The sequence below is a fragment of the Trichechus manatus genome, unplaced genomic scaffold (assembly GCF_000243295.1).
Source record: "Trichechus manatus latirostris isolate Lorelei unplaced genomic scaffold, TriManLat1.0 scaffold00108, whole genome shotgun sequence".
NCBI classification, from domain to species: domain Eukaryota; kingdom Metazoa; phylum Chordata; class Mammalia; order Sirenia; family Trichechidae; genus Trichechus; species Trichechus manatus.
The window spans coordinates 3,718,183-3,734,559 of record NW_004444044.1 but is presented as its reverse complement, the minus strand read 5'-3'; positions in this window follow the sequence as shown (position 1 = coordinate 3,734,559).

Genomic DNA, 16,377 nt, shown 5'->3' with positions numbered 1-16,377 from the left:
AAAAAAAAAAAAAAATAAGTAATACCAAAAAACCAAACCAAACCCATTGCTGTTGAGTCGATTCCACTTCATAGCAACCCTATAAGACAGAGTAGAACTGCCCCATAGGGTTTCCAAGGAGCGGTTGGTGGATTCGAACTGCAGACCTTTTGGTTAGCAGCCAGGCTCTTAAACATTGTGCCTCCAGGGCTCCAATAAGTAATAAGGCACACTTAATTACTTACCTGTAAGCCACTTATGGGAGCCCTGGTGGTACAGTCTGAATCCACCAGCTGCTCCTTGGAAACCCTATGAGGCAGTTCTACTCTGTCCTATAGGGTCACTGTGAATCAGAATCAAATTGTTGGCAATGGATTTGGTTTCATTTTTTAAGCTACTTATGTGAATAGTTGTAATTTTAAATATTGCATAGATTCATCTTATGTCTGTATAATGAAAGTTTTGTGTTTTTTTCCCCTAGTTTGTTTACCTTTAACCACAGTGCCACCAGGGCTTCTAATTTAATGATTTTTTTTTTTAATCTGAAGAATTAAAAAAAGTTAATAAAAATGTATTAACTTGTCATGACTCAAAATAAAAGCTCGACTAATGGGGTGGTGGACAGAAAAGAAATGAGCCTACTGGTCTGTCTGCATTATCTCTTGGATTCTATATCCCATATCATCTTTTTTAAAGAGTATATGTACTACTTTTTAATAGTTCTCTTCTAAGAAGTTAATAAAATGTTCAAAACTTATTTTCCTCAACCACAATTTTTCTATCTACTGTGTCTGATACTTAGAATACTAAACACTGAGCCACCTGGAAATTGTTCTTTTTATTAGTTGCTGTCGAATTGGCTCCGACTCATGGTGACCTTATGTATGTCCTTGTTAGATGCTGTCGAGTTGGTTCCAACTTATAGCGACCCTATGTACAACAGAATGAAACGCTGCCCGTTCCTGCGCTGTTCTCATCGTTGCTATATTTGAGCCCATTGTTGCAGCCACTGTGTCAATCCATGTCATCGAGGGTCTTCCTCTTTTTCACTGACCCTCTACTTCACCACACATGATGTCCTTCTCCAGGGACTGGCCCCTCCTGATAACATGTCCAAAGTATGAGACGAAGTCTCGCCATCCTCGCTTACGTATAACAGAAGGAAATGTTGCCCAGTCCTGTGCCATCTTCATGATTGTTGGTATGTTTGAGTCCATTGTTGTGGCCATTGTGTCAGTCCATCTCATTTAGGGTTGGCCCTCTACTTTACCAAACATGATGTTGGCCCTCTGCCAAACATAATATTCTTTTCTAGTGATTGGTCTTTCCTGATGTTGTGTCCAAAGTTGGTGAGTTGATGTCTTGCTATCCTTGCTTCTAAGGAATGTTCTAGTTGTATTTCTTTTAAGACTGATTTGTATGTTCTTTTGGCAGTCCGTGGTATATTCAGTATTTTTCACTAACACCACAGTTCGAACACTGCAATTCTTTTCATTGTCTAACTTTCACAACCTGGGATTAGGTCTGTTATGTTTAAAAGAATAAGAAGTCCCAATGTGTTTTTAAAATAGAGACATAAATCTTATACTCTCCAGAAAAACACTAGATAAGTTGCTTAAAGTGTTTCTAAATCCTGGTGAACAGTTGCCTTCTTTGACAAATCTTAAATCACTTTTTTTTTGGACTTAATTTTATACTCAGAAGTAGTTGCAGAAATATTATGGAGAGTTCATGGTTACCTGTCACCTAGCTTCCCTTCATGATAACATCTTAACCATAGTACATTCATCAAAACCAAAAATTGACGTCGGTACACTATTAACTAACTTATAGACCTTATTTAGATTTCACCAGTTGTGGGGTAAAGAATTTAGCCTTACCCAGAGTAAGGTGGCCTTTGTCTTTGGTTCCTCAGAATTAACCCTTGGAATAATTGGGGTGTTTTGGTCTGGGGCTTCCTGGCCATACCTGAGGATTTGTGCTGGCAAATGGTGCTGGCCAGACCAGAAAGGACTTATCTGGGAAACTGATACCAGCTAGCCTCCAGAGACATGATTAGCCTATCATGCAGGACTGGCCGATAAAAGCCAGAAACACAAAGATTCAGAGTTTCCTGGTTGGCAAAGGGAGGGTGATGCACCCTCTTTGAGACATGGAAGCTCTGTGTTGAGGACCCTCCTAGCCCTCATCTGTGCATCCCTTCCTTATGATCATCTTGATTTGTATCTTTTTGCTGTAATCTGGAGTTGTAAGTACAGTACTTTCCATGAGTTCTGTCAGTCATTTCAGTGAATTATTGAAGCGAAAGAAGGGGGAGCCTGCAGGTGAAAGTGAGGATGTCGTGTGGGCTCCAAACTTATGACTGTCATCAGCCTATTTGGCAGTCTAAAAGATGGTGTCCTTTTAATTTGTGAGATCTGCCCTACTTCCAGAAGGTTAGGGTCAGAGAGTGTGCCACATGGTGACTGGTGTCAGAAATGATTGAGAAGTGGGATTGGATTCATGTTGATTCTTATCCATGAATTCATCCATGAGCCAGTCTTATTTCTTTTTAAAAACTTTAAATGAAAGAAGTTTATTAGGCAAGATAAATTGGTATTTTCAGTTTGAGTTGTGAAATTTGATAAAAATCACTTTACTCTTACCAGTCAACAGATTTCATGTTTGTGCCAAAATAATTTTGTGTTTCCTAGAGTCACGAGCTGTCTAGATTTAGTAATACCGTAGGGGCTTTTATCGGGGGGCGGGGGGGGGGAGTCAGATTTATTTGTATAATAAATGTTTTTTTCTCATCTCCAGGTAGATATTGGAAAAGGAGGGTAAGTTAGTATAATTAGTTTTTCTCCATATTCTGTGGAGTACCTTGGAGTGTTGTCATTAATTAGAAAATGTATTAATACTTGTCATCAAGACAGTGAAGTAAGAAACTCCATGCTCCCATCTCCCCTTGGAAACATCAAAAAACAGAAATTGTCAGAACTAACCTTATTGGAACTCTGGTGAACAGTTAGGGGTTCACAGCAACCAAGCAAAAGCTTTTCAAAACTGTAGGAAAGCTTTGTGGATTTTTGATAGTGGCTCATGCCCCACCCCTGCCTCAGCTTGGCAGGAAGCTTAAGGCTGCAGCCCACATTTCCAGTTTGGGACTCTGGTCCCTGATTCTGGAGGGAGCAGCGCACAGCTTATTCACAAATTATTGTGTTTGTTTGAACCTGTCAACTGACTACCAAAAAAACTAGAGCAAAGTGCCTGTCTGTTTCATCCATCTTGGAGGTCATTGAGGGCGGAGAAGTGGCAGGTATGGCCTGAGGCACTGTAGCGTGAACTGAGGAGCCTGTGACCACCTCAGGCAAAACAGTGATTGAAACATGCAGTGGAAAACTTAGGGGCAAGGTCAAAAAGTTGGATAGAGAGTTTCTTTGGGAAATCGGGGTATTGAAAGGCACCTGTGTATAATTTGGATAGCTACATGGATGCCCAGTGCAAGATGTATGCATAGAAGACCTGAAGGAAACCTAAGCTTTCACCTTGAGCTGATCTGTAGTCTCATTGTAAGTCTGGCTAAGTGTTGAAGGAGTGCCCCAGTACAGAGCCAATCTGAAAATATTGCAAGAATTTTTTTTTCCTATTGCTATTCTTTGTTATTATTTTGTTTTTCTTTTTAAAAATCTTTTTAACTCCTGGCATTCAGGGAGATCTCTGCCAGAACACTAGGTGAACATGACTGAAGGAACAGAAACTATAGTTAATATACACATCAGGGAGTCCAGTCTTCGTGAAAACAGTTTGGAAAAGTCACTAAACCAGACTATTTCACCCTTCAACAACAACAAAAAACCCTGGAAACCCCAAGGAAGGGAAAGAATCTGATTTCCAGAGCTATCACATTATGTTATTGGATATCTCATTTCAGCAAAAAATCACCAGGTGTACAGAGAAATAGGGAAGGATGGCCTATTAAAAGGAGGAAAATGAAACAAAAGCCATCCCTGAGAAAGCCCCACGATTGGACTTCATGCCATGATCTGTAAGCCACTGAGCTTCATGCCATGATCTATATATGATCTTATACATAGAAAATCCCAAAGAATCCACAAGACAGCTGATAAATTAATTCAGCAAAGTTGTTGGGTACAAGATCAACATTACAAAGTTTAGTTGGGTTTCTATACACCGGCAATGAACAATCTGTAAAGAAAAAGACTGAAACAACTGTCTTAAGTATGGTCAAAAAGCTAAAGGAAAATATAGGCAAAAGACTAAAGGAAATAAAAATGATCTATGAGTATCAATAAAGAAATAGGAGTTAGAAACCAAACAAATTTAGTAGCTGAAAAGTGCAATAATAAATGAAAAATTCACTAGAGTGGTCCAACAGCAGTTTGGAGCGGCAGAAGAGAGTCAGTAAACCTGAAGATGGGAAAATTGCAATGACCCAGTCCAAGGAAGAAAGAAAAGTGAAGAGAGCCTGTGGGACCTGTGGTACACCATCAAGCTGACCAATATACACATTAGTCCCAGAAGAAGAGAGAAAGGAGCAGAAAGAATATTTGAAGAAATAAAGGCTGGAAGCTTCCCTAATTTGGTGAAAGACATAAATTTACACTTCCAAGAAGTTCAATGAAGTCTAGTTAGAATAAACCAGAGATCCACAATAAGACACATTATAATCAAGTTGTTAAAAGCAAAGCTAAAGAGAATCTTAAAAGCAGCAAGGGAGAAGTGAATCATCACATTCAAGGGATTCTCAATAAGATTATCAGTTTCTCCTCAGAAACCATGGAGGCCAGAAGGCAGTGGGATAACATAAAGTGCTGAAAGAAAAAACTGTTAACCAAGAATTCTTAATCTGCAAAACTCCTTCAAAAATGAGGATGAAATTAAGGCATTCCCAGATAAACAAAAGCTGAGGGAGTTTGTTACACCAGACCTGTCCTTCAAGAAGTGCTGAAGACTGCCCTTCAGGTTGAAATGAGAGGATCCAACCAAAAAACCAAACCCACTGCTGTCGAGTAGATTCCAACTCATAGTGACCTTGTAGGACAGAGTAGAACTGCCCTATAGGGTTTCCAAGGCTATAAATTTTTACAGAAGCAGACTGCCACATCTTTCTCCTGTGGAGCGGCTGGTGGGTTCAAACAACTGACCTTTGATTTAGCAGACGAGTGCTTTAACCATGTACCACAGTGGCTCCTAAATGAGATGACAGCAGATAATAAGTTGGAGCTATACGAAGAAATAAAGCTCTCCAGTAAAGGTAGTGTTATGGGCAAATTTAAAAGCAGTTTTACTGTACTTTTGTTTGTAACTCTAATTGTTATGTCCTATATGTTATTAGGAGCCCTGGTGGCACAATGGTTAAGCATTCAGCTGCTAACCAAAATTTTGGAAGTTTTGAATCCAGTAGCCACTCCTTAGAAACCCTATGGGGCAGTTCTACTCTGTCCTGTAGGGTCACTAAGAGTCAAAAAGGCAACAGTTTTTTATTTTTTTTAATATATATGATATTAAAATCAAGTGCATAAAAAATAATATACATATGTATTGGGAACACAATAGAAAGATGTAATTTGTGACAGCATAAAGGGGGAGGTGGAGCTAAACAAATTTTTTGTATGCAATTGAAGTTAAATTGGTATCAACTCAGATTGTTATAACTTTAGAATGATAAATGCAATTCTCATGGTAAGTACAATGAAAACATCTAAAAACTTTACACAAAAGGAAAGGAAACTACAAAAAGTCAACTGAACACAAAAGAAGGTAGTATTGGAGGAAATGGACAAAAAAAGGATAAGATACAAAAAAATAGTAAAATAGCAGAAGTAAGTGCTTCCTTAACTGTAATTATTTTAAATTTAATTGGAATAAGCTCTCCTTAAATTAAAAGGCAGAGTGACAGAATGGATTAAAAAAAAAAGATCTGTTTGTTGTCTACAAAACACTTTATATCCAAAGACACAAATAAGTTTACAGTGAAAGGATTGAAAAAGATATCCCATGCAAATAGTAAACAAAAGGACTGGGATGGCTATATTGATATCAGACAAAATAGACTTTTAGTCAAAACTGGTACAAAAGATAAAGAGAACATTACATAATGATAAAAGGGCCCATTCATCAAGAAGAGATAAAATATGCAATTACAGATGAACCTAACAACGTAGTTCTAAAATATATGAAGCAAACATTGACAATTAGATGGAGAAATAGTTCTCCAATATTTAGAGACTTCAGTACACCACTTTCAATAATGCATAGAACGTTTAGATAAAAGATCAAAAAGGAAACAGTATTTGAAGACCACTATATACAAGTAGACCTAACATCTTTATAGAATACCCAACAGCAAAATACACATTCTTCTCCAGTGCATATGGATCATTCTCCCAGACAGACCGTATATAAAATCACAAAAGAAGTCTAAATAAATTTAAAAAGATTGAAATTATACAAAGTATCTTTTCAGACCACAATTTCTAATTATTGAAACTAGAAATCAGTAGCAGAAGAGAAATGGAAAACCCACAAATATGGAAATACTAGAGATGAATAAAGATGCGCAACATACCAAAACTTACAGGATGCAGCCAAGGAAGTGCTCAGAGGGAAATTTGTAGCTGTAAATGCCTACATTAAGAAAGATCTCAATAACCTAACTTTACATTTTGAGGAACTAGAAAAAGAAGAGCAAATGAAGCCCAAAGCTACCAGAAGCAAGGAAATAAGAAAGATTAGAGTGGAGATAAATGAAATAGAGAACAGAAAAATGATAGAATCAATGAAAGTTGGTTCTTTGAAAGATCAACAAAATTGACAATTCCTTAGCTAAAGTGGCAAGGGAAAAAAAGAAAAGCACAACTAAAATAAAATGGGGGCATTACTGTTGATCTTACAGAAATTAAAAGGATGACATCTTAGTTATCTAGTGCTGCTGTAACGGAAATACTACAAGTGGATGGCTTCAACAAACAGAAGTTTATTCTCTTACAGTCAAGCAGGCTAGAAGTACAAATTCAGGGCATCAGCTCCAGGGGAAGCCTCTCTCTGTCCACTCTGGAGGAAGGTCCTTGTCATCAATCTTCCCCTGAAGTAGAAGCTTCTTTGCACAGGAACCCCAGGTCCAAAGGACACGCTCTGCTCCCAGCGCTGCTTTCTTGGTGGTATGAGGTCCCACTGTCTATCTGCTCATGTCTCTCTTTTATATCTGAAAAGAGATTGGCTTAAGACAAAACCTAATCTTGTACATCTCATCAACATAACTGCTGCTAATCCATCTCATTAACATCATAGTAATAGGATGTACAACACTGGAAAATCACATCAGATGTCAAAATGGTGTACAGTCACAATACCAGGAATCAAGGCATAGCCAAATTGATACACGTATTTTCGGGGGACACAATTCAATCCATGACAGATGATAAGAGCATACTATGAACAATACATGCCAACAAATTAGATAATGTAGATGAAGTACAAAATCTCAGTAGACCTACAACAAGTGAAGAGATTGCATCAGCAATCAAAAACCTCCTGCAGAAAAGTCAAGGGCCCTTCCAACAGAAAAGTCCAGGGCCAGATGAATTCACTGGTAACTACCACACATTTAAAGAAGAATTAACACCAATCCTTCTCAAACTTCCAAACTCATTCTATGAGCCAGCATTACCCTGATTTTTCTACCACAAGGGAAGAAAACTGTAGACTAATATCCCTTACGAATATATATGCAAAAAATACTCAACAAAATACTAGCAAACTGAATCCAGCATATTAAAAGGATTATATACCATGACCAGTGGGATTTATCCCAGGAATGCAAGAGTGGTTCAACATAAGAAAATCAATCAATGTAACATCTCATTAATAGAATGAAGGATAAGAACCATATAATCATCTCAATAAAGAAAAGGTATTTAACAAAATCCAGTGCCCTTTAATGACTAAAAAACACTCAGCAAACTAGGAATAGAAGGGTTATGCTTCAACTTGATAAAGGGTATTTATGAAAAAACCTATAGCTAACATCATACTCAGTGGTGAAATACTGAAAGCTTTACCCCTAAAATCAGAAACAAGACAAATAATTCTCACTTTCATCTCTATTTAACATTGTACTAGAAGTTTTAGCCAGAGCAATTAGGCAAGAAAAAGGCATCCAAATTGTAATAGAATAAGTAGAAGTATCTCTGCAGATGACATGATCCTACATATATAAAATCCCAAAGAATCCACGAGAAAGCTACTAGAAGTAAATAAATGAATTCGGCAAAATTGTCAGGTACCAGAACAACAACACAAAACAGTGGGTTTTCAAGGAGTGGGGGGGCACTATATAGACAATAGATAAGTGATAACTTTGGTGAAGGGTAAGACAGTACACAATACTGGGGAAGCCAGCACAACTTGTGCAAGGAAAGGTCATGGAAGCTCCATAGACACATCCAAATTCACTGTGACACTGAATTGCTGGGTGGAGGGCTGTGGGGACCATGGTTTCGGGGAACATCTAGCTCAATTGGCATAACACAATTTATAAAGACAATGTTCTACATTCTACCTTGATGAGTAGTGTCTGGGGTCTTAAAGGCCTGTGAGCAGCCATCTAAGATACTCCACTGGTCTCACCCCTTCGGGAGCAGTGGACCACAACTACCATGGCCTCCACCAGACTGAGTCCAGTACAGCTAGATGGTGCCCAGCTACCACAACTGACTGCTGTGACCAGGATCACAATAGAGGGTCCTAAACAGAGCTGGAAAAGGATGTAGAACAAAATTGTAACACACAAAAAAGGCCAGATTTACTGGCCTGACAGACTGGAGAAACCCTGAGAGTATGGCCCCTGGACACCCTTTTAGCTCAATGGTGAAGTCACTCCCAAAGTTCACCGTTCAGTGGGAGATTGGACAGCCTCATAAAACAAAACAGGACTAATGAGGCACAGCAGTCCAGGGACAAGGACTAGCAGGCAGGAGGGGGCAAGAAAGCTGGTGATAGGGAACCCAAGGTTGAGAAGGGATGGTGTTGACGTGCGGTTGTTAACCATTGTCACAGGACAATACGTGTACTGTTTAATAAGAAACTATTCTGCAAACCTTCATCTAAGGTACAAAAAAAAAAAAAATTGAGATCAAATTGACAACAGCAATTCAAAACTTTTGATGGGAAGCCTAGGGGGCAGTGAGTTGAAGATAATGGTGATGGAATAATTTGGAAAAGGATAGAATAGCAGCACAACTGGAAGAATGTAATCCATGTCTCTGAATTGTACGTGTAGAAACTTTTGAAATGGTGTAACTTTGTGTACATTTTCACCAAAAAAATAAAAAGGTCCTTCAAGTTTGAGAAGGGAGAGTGGTGACATGTCATAGGGTTGTTGACCAATGCCATAAAACAATTTGTGTACTGACTGTTTAATGAGAAACTGTTCTGTAAACCTTCGTCTAAAGTACAATAAAATATATATATATATAAAACTTTGTGGGTTTCTATACACCAGCAATGAACAATCTGTAAAGGAACTTAAGAAAACAATTCCGTCTACAATAACATCTAAAAGAAATACCTAGGAATAAATTTAGTCGAGGAGGTGAAAGCTATAAAACATTGCTGAAAAAAAATTAAAGAAGATCTAAATAAATGGAAAGTCACTCCATGTTCATGGTTTGGAAGACTTGCTTTAGTTTAGATGTCAGTACCCAAAGTATTCTACATATTCAATGCAATCCCTATAGAAATTCCAAGACCTTTTCTGCAGAAGTGGAAAAGTCAGTCGTCAGATTCATATGGGCTTGCAAATGGCCCCAAAATAGCCAAAACAATCTTGAACAAATTAGGAAGACTTGCACTAATTTCAAAACATACTATAAATCTACACTAACCAAAACAATGTAGTTCTGGTATAAGGACAGACATAGGGAACAACGAAATAGAATTGAGAGTCCAAACATAAACCCACATATCTATGGTCAGTTGGTTTACAACAAGGGTCCCAAGTCCATCCAATGGGAGAAAGAATAGTCTCTTTAACAGATGGTGCTGGGACAACTGAATCTTCATATGGAAAAGAACAAATTTGGACACATACCTCACACCATATCTGAAAATTAACTCAAAAGGAATCAACTGCCATTACATAAGAGCCAAAACTATAAAACTTTAAAAAGAAAACATGGAGGTAAATCTTTGGGACCTTGTATTTGGCAGTGGCTTCTTAGATTGCTGTTGTTAGGTGACGTTGAGTCTTCTCTAACTCATATCAACACTATGTACAACAGAACAAAATACCCAGTCCTGAGCCATCTTCACAATCATTAGTATGTTTGAGCCCATTGTTTCCGCTACTGTGTCAATCTGTCTATTTGAGGGTCTTCCTCTCTTTCACTGACCCTCTACTTTACCAAGCATGATGCCTCCTCCAGAGACTGCATCCTCCTGAAAACATGTCCAAAGGGCATAAGATGAAGCCTTACCATCCTCCCTTCTAAGGATCATTCTGGCTGTACATCTTCCAAGACAGATTTGTTCATTCTTCTGACAGTCCATGGTGTATTCAGTTTTCTTTGCCAACACCATAATTCAAAGGTATCAATTCTTCTTTGGTCTTCCTTATTCATTGTCCAGCTTTCGCATGCATATGAGGTGACTGAAAATACCATGACTGGGTCAGGCACAGCTTAGTCCTCAAAGTGACATCTTTGCTTTTTAGCACTTCAGAAAGGGTTTTTGCAGCAGATTTTGCCAATGCAATATGTCATTTGATTCCCTGACTGCTGCTTCCATGTGCGTTGATTGTGGATCCAAGTAAATTGAAATCATTGACAACTTTAGTCATTTTTCTGTTTATCAAGATGTTGCTTATTGGTCCAGTTGTGAGGATTTTTGTTTTCTTTGTGTTGAAGTGTAATCCATCCTGAAGGCTGTAGTCTTTGATCTCCATCAGTAAGTGCTTCAAGTCCTCTTTCAGCAAGCAAGGTTGTGTCATCTGCATAACACAGGTTGTTAATGAGTCTTCCTCCAATCCTGATGCCCCGTTCTTCTTCATATAATCCAGCTTCTCGGATTATTTGCTCAGCATACGGATTGAATAAGTATGGTGAAATGATACAACCCTGACGCACACCCTTCCTGACTTTAAACCACGCAGTATCTCGTTCTGTTCTAACGACTGCCTCTTATTCTATGACCACGTTCCTCATGAGCACAATTAAGTGTTCTGGAATTCCCATTCTTTGCAAAGTTATCCATAATTTGTTATCCACACAGTCAAATGCCTTTGCATAGTCAGTAAAACACAGGTATTCTCTGCTTTCAGCCAAGACCCATCTAACATCAGCAATGATATCCCTCGATCTATGTCCTCTTCTGAATCTGGCTTGAATTTCTGGAAGTTCCCTGTTGATATACTGCTGTCTGAATCTGGCTTGAATTTCTGGAAGTTCCCTGCTGATATACTGCTGCAGCCGCTTTTGAATGATCTTCAGCAAAATTTTACTTGTGTGTGATACTGATATTACTCAATAATTTCAGCATTCTTTTGGATCACCTTTCTTTGGCATGAGCACGAATATGGATCTCTTCCAGTTGGCCAGGTCGCTGTCTTCCAAATTTCTTGGCATAGATGAGTGAGTGCTTCCAGCATTGGATCTGTTTGTTGAAACATTGCAATTGATATCCCTTCAATTCCTGGAGGCTTGTTCTTCATCAGTGCCTTCCTTCAGTGCAGCTTAGGCTTCTTCCTTCAGTGTCATTGGTTCTCGATCATATGCTACCTCCTGAAATGGTTGAAGGTCAACCAGTTCTTTTTGGTACAGTGACTCTGTGTATTCCTTCCATCTTCTTTTGCCTATTTTCAGTATATTAGCTTTGATTTATTTTTGTGACTTCCCTGTCTGGGTTTATATCTGGTTAATCTGTCCTGTGTTCTAGTCTTGGATTGTTACTGATTTTCGAACTTGAGGACTCCCTTTAGTATTTCTTGTAATTTTGGTTTGGATTTTGCAAATTCCCTAAACTTCTGTTTATTTGGAGATGCCCTAATTTTGCTATCACATTTGAGAGACAGTTTTGCTGGATATATAATTCTTGGCTGGCAATTTTTTTCCTTCAAGGCTTTATATATGTCATCCCATTGCCTCCTTGCCTGCATGGTTTCTGCTGAGTAGTCCCAGCTTAGTCTTATTGACTCTCCTTTGTAGATGACTTTTAGTTTATCCCTAGCCCTTTTAAAATTCTCTCTTTATCTTTAGTTTTGGCAAGTTTTATTATAATATGTCTTGGTGACTTTCTTTTGATAGCTACCTTGTGAGGGTTTCATTGAGCATCTTGTATAGATATCTTCTCATCTTTCACGATATCAGGGAAGTTTTCTGCCAACAAATCTTCAACAATCCTGTCTGTATTTTTTGTTATCCCCCCTTGTTCTAGTACTCTAATCACTCGTAGGTTAATCCTCTTGATAGAGTACCACATAATTCTTAGGGTTTCTTCATTTTTTAAAAGTCTTTTATCTGATTTTCTCTCAAATAAGTTGGTGTCAAGTGCTTTATCTTCAGTCTCACTAATTCTGACTTTCGTTGCCTCAATTCTGCTTCTCTGACTTTCTGTTCAGTTGTCTAATTCTGAAATTTTATTGTTAATCTTCTGAATTTCTGATTGCTGTCTCTCTATGGATTTTTGCAGCCTGTTAAATTTGTCATTAGGCTCTTCTATAATCTTCTTAAGTTCCTCTATTGCTTTGCCTGTGTGTTCCTTGGCTTGGTCTGCATTTTGCCTGATAGACTTTCTGATATCTTGAAGAGTTCTGTATATTAATCTTTTGTATTCTACCTCCAGTAATTCCAAGAAGTTCTCTTCCTCCAGAAAATTTCTTGAGTATTTGTTTTGGGAGCTTGCTGAAGCCATCATAGTCTGCCTCTTTATGTGATTTGATATTGACTGTTGTCTCCGAGCTATCAAGAAGTTATTATATTTATGTATTTTGTGTTTGCTTACTGTGTCCTAGCTTCTTGGTTTGTTTTGATATGCCCAAATAGGCTGCTCTTGTGAGCTAGTTTGATTATTGGCACCTTTGAAGCTCTAATGTCCTGTCACCAGATGATTAGATCTGTTACTAGATATGTAAGCCCAGGAGTCTGTTTACTTTTCTTGTATGGATTCAGCTCAGGTGTCCAGATAGTTGGTTACCAGTTGTGTGGTGCAGGCTCTCACCTACAGTCCTAGACAGGCAGGGGTAATTGGAGTAGGCACAGGTATCTGGCTGCAGCAGGGGGTCACGTGCTGAGGAAGGCAGGGGGCTGACAGCTGCCCTGGAGTGTCTGGGAGGGAAGCATGTCTCTGTTCCCTAGAGTGCGTAGGTGGGTGGGTTTTGCAGTCAGACTGTGGGCACTTAGTGCTGTTGGCTGTAAGGACTGGGAGGCACCACTTATTCTTGGTCCCTGTCATGGGTGGCTAGGTGGCATGGGTGGAGCCACCAGTCCTCAGGTCTCTGATGTGGGTAGGTGAGGACCTTGCTTAACAGGCAGAGCGGTGTCAAATGTCACAAACTTGCCACTCCACCATATAACTGATACAATGAAGTTAGGTTTCAGGTATATACCCTGTTGTACTGTGCTAATGAGGACCTACACAGTTGAAATGGGCCCATGTAGATCTATGTGGGGGTGAAAGGCATTCAAAGTCCATGGGTCCCTTATGCCTGTGCCTAGGCAAAGGAGCTGTGCCTGCCCTGAGTTCCCAGCTTAGGGGAGCTGGCAGATTATGTTTTCCTGTTTGTTCATTGTTCCCTCTCCAAGGCCAGGGAATGGTTCACGGTGCGTGATGAGTCCTACTTCTGTCCCAGGGGAAGCTGCAATTGCTGAAGCTGGCCCAGAACCCAGTGCAGAGTAGAGAAGGAGCAGGTGAATGGGAGAGAGGTTTTTCCTAAATAGGGTGTTTTTTGATCTGCGTGGTAGGTTAGACACATGTACTTATGTTTTGCTGATTGAACGCCACTTTTCGCTGGTTCTGGAGGCTTGAGTAGACTCTCCGCTGCTCGGTCTCTCCCAATGTGGAAAACACGTCCTGAACACCACTACTTGCCTTACTACATGTGCCAGCTGATCCAGCTTGCAGGGTGCCATCTCACGCTGGGTCAGGTCTGGGAACTCCTCACTGCTTCTGAACTGTCTCTCCCACCCTCTGCCTCTCAGTCCGATTCCTTAACTTTGCCTTTGATGTTCAGGGCTCCTAGATTGACATATATCATCGATTCACTTGTTTCCTCAGGTCTTTGTTGTAAGAGGTACCACCAGAAGTGTCTGACTACTCCACCTTCTTGGCCTCGCTTCTTCTATCTTCTTTTGATGCTTACTGCATCGTTTAATATTTTGCCCATTGAATCCTTCAGTATTTTGACTCAAGGCTTGGATTTTTTCTTCAGTTCTTTCACAGTTCTTTGCACATTTCCCTATAATACGTTTGACTTTGTATTCTTGAGCTGCCCTTTGAAATCTTCTGTTCAGCTCTTTCACTTCATCATTTCTTCCATTTGCTTTAGCTACTCTTTGCTAATTTCAGAGTCTCTTCTGACATCCAGTTTGGTCTTTTCTTTCTCTCCTGTCTTTTTAATTACCTCTTGCTTTCTTCATGCATGATATCCTTGATGTCATTCCACAACTCATCTGGTGTTTGGTCATTAGTGTTCATTGCATCAAATCTCTTCTTGAGATGGTCTCTGAATTCAGGTGAGATATACTTAAGGTTGTACTTTGGCTCTTGTGGACTTTTTAAAGTTTTCTTCACCTTCAACTTGAATTTGTATATGAGCAATTGATGTTCTGTTCCACAGTTGGCCCCTGGCCTTATTCTGACTGTTGATCTTGAGCCTCTCCACCATCTTTTTCCACAGATATAGTTGATTGGATTCCTGTGTATTCCATCAGGTGAGGTCCCCTTGTATAGTCACCATTTATATGGAATTCTTAGGACACAAAAAACATGAGCAACAAAAGAGAAAAAGAGATAAATTGAACTTCATCTGAAGTAAAAAAAAAATGTACATCAATGAACATATCAAAAAAGTGGAAAGACAACTTACTGAATGGTAGAAAATATTTGGAAACCATATATCTGAGAAGTGTTTCATATCCAGAATATATATTAAAAAACTCTTACAACTTAACAACAATCTAATCCAATCAAACAATGGGCAAATGATTTGAATAGACATTTCTTCAAAGAAGATATACATTTGACCAATAAGCACATGACAAGATGTTCAACATCATTAGTCATTAGAGAAATGCAAAGGAAGACCAAAATGAGATACCACTTCACACCCACTAGGATGGGTATTATCAGAAAAAACAGAAAATAACAAGTGTTGATGATATTGTGGAGAAATTGAAACCCTTGTCATTGCTGGTGGGAATATAAAATGGTGCAACCATTGTTGAAAACAATTTGGTGTTTCCTCCAAAAGTTAAACATAGAATTACAATATGACCCAGCAATTCCATTCCTAGGTATATACCTGTTATGGATTAGTTTCCTACTGCTGCTGTAACAGAAATACTACTTTATGGAACAGAAATGTATTTTCTCACTCTTCTGGAAGCTATAAGTCCAAATCAGGGTCTCAGCCATGTTGATTCCTTCTTTGTCAATAGCCCTGAGCATTCCTTTGTTTCTTGGTGATCCTCACATGGCATTTGTCTTTCTCTGCGGTTTAAATGTATCTCTGTGTCTAATCTCTTTGTATAATTTAGAAGTAATTAGATATAGAATGCAACCTGCTCAGGTATGATCTAATTAACATAACAAAGAAAACTGTTTCTAAATAAGATGACATTCATAGGTAGAGAGGTTAGGATTCCAACACATATTTTGGGGAGACATAATTTAATCCATAACATGGATTTAATTGTGCCCCCCCCCCAAAAGATACGTTGAAGTCTTAATCTCTCACCAGTGAATGTGACTTTGTTTGGGAAAATACGGTTTTCCTTTCAGATGCTATCATAGCGGAGTAGGGCAGGTCCTAATCTTGATCCCTTCTGAACGACATTTTATAAAAAAGAAGGGCAGACATGGAAACAGTCACTTACAGGGAGAAGACAGTATATGAGGATCCATCTACAAGCCAAAGAATGCAAAGAAATGCCTGGGGCTACAGAAGCTGAAAGAGACAGAAAGAACCTTCCCTAGAGCCAACAGAGAGATAGAGCATAACCCTGCTGATGCCCTGAATTCAGACTTCTAGTGTCCAGAGCTGTGAGAAAATTTCTGTTCTTAAAGCCACACCCTTTGTGGTATTTTGTTATGGCAGCCCTAGGAAACTAAGACAATACCCAAAAGAATTGAAAGCAGGGACTCAAACAGATATTTATACACCAGTGTCATTGCAGGATTGTT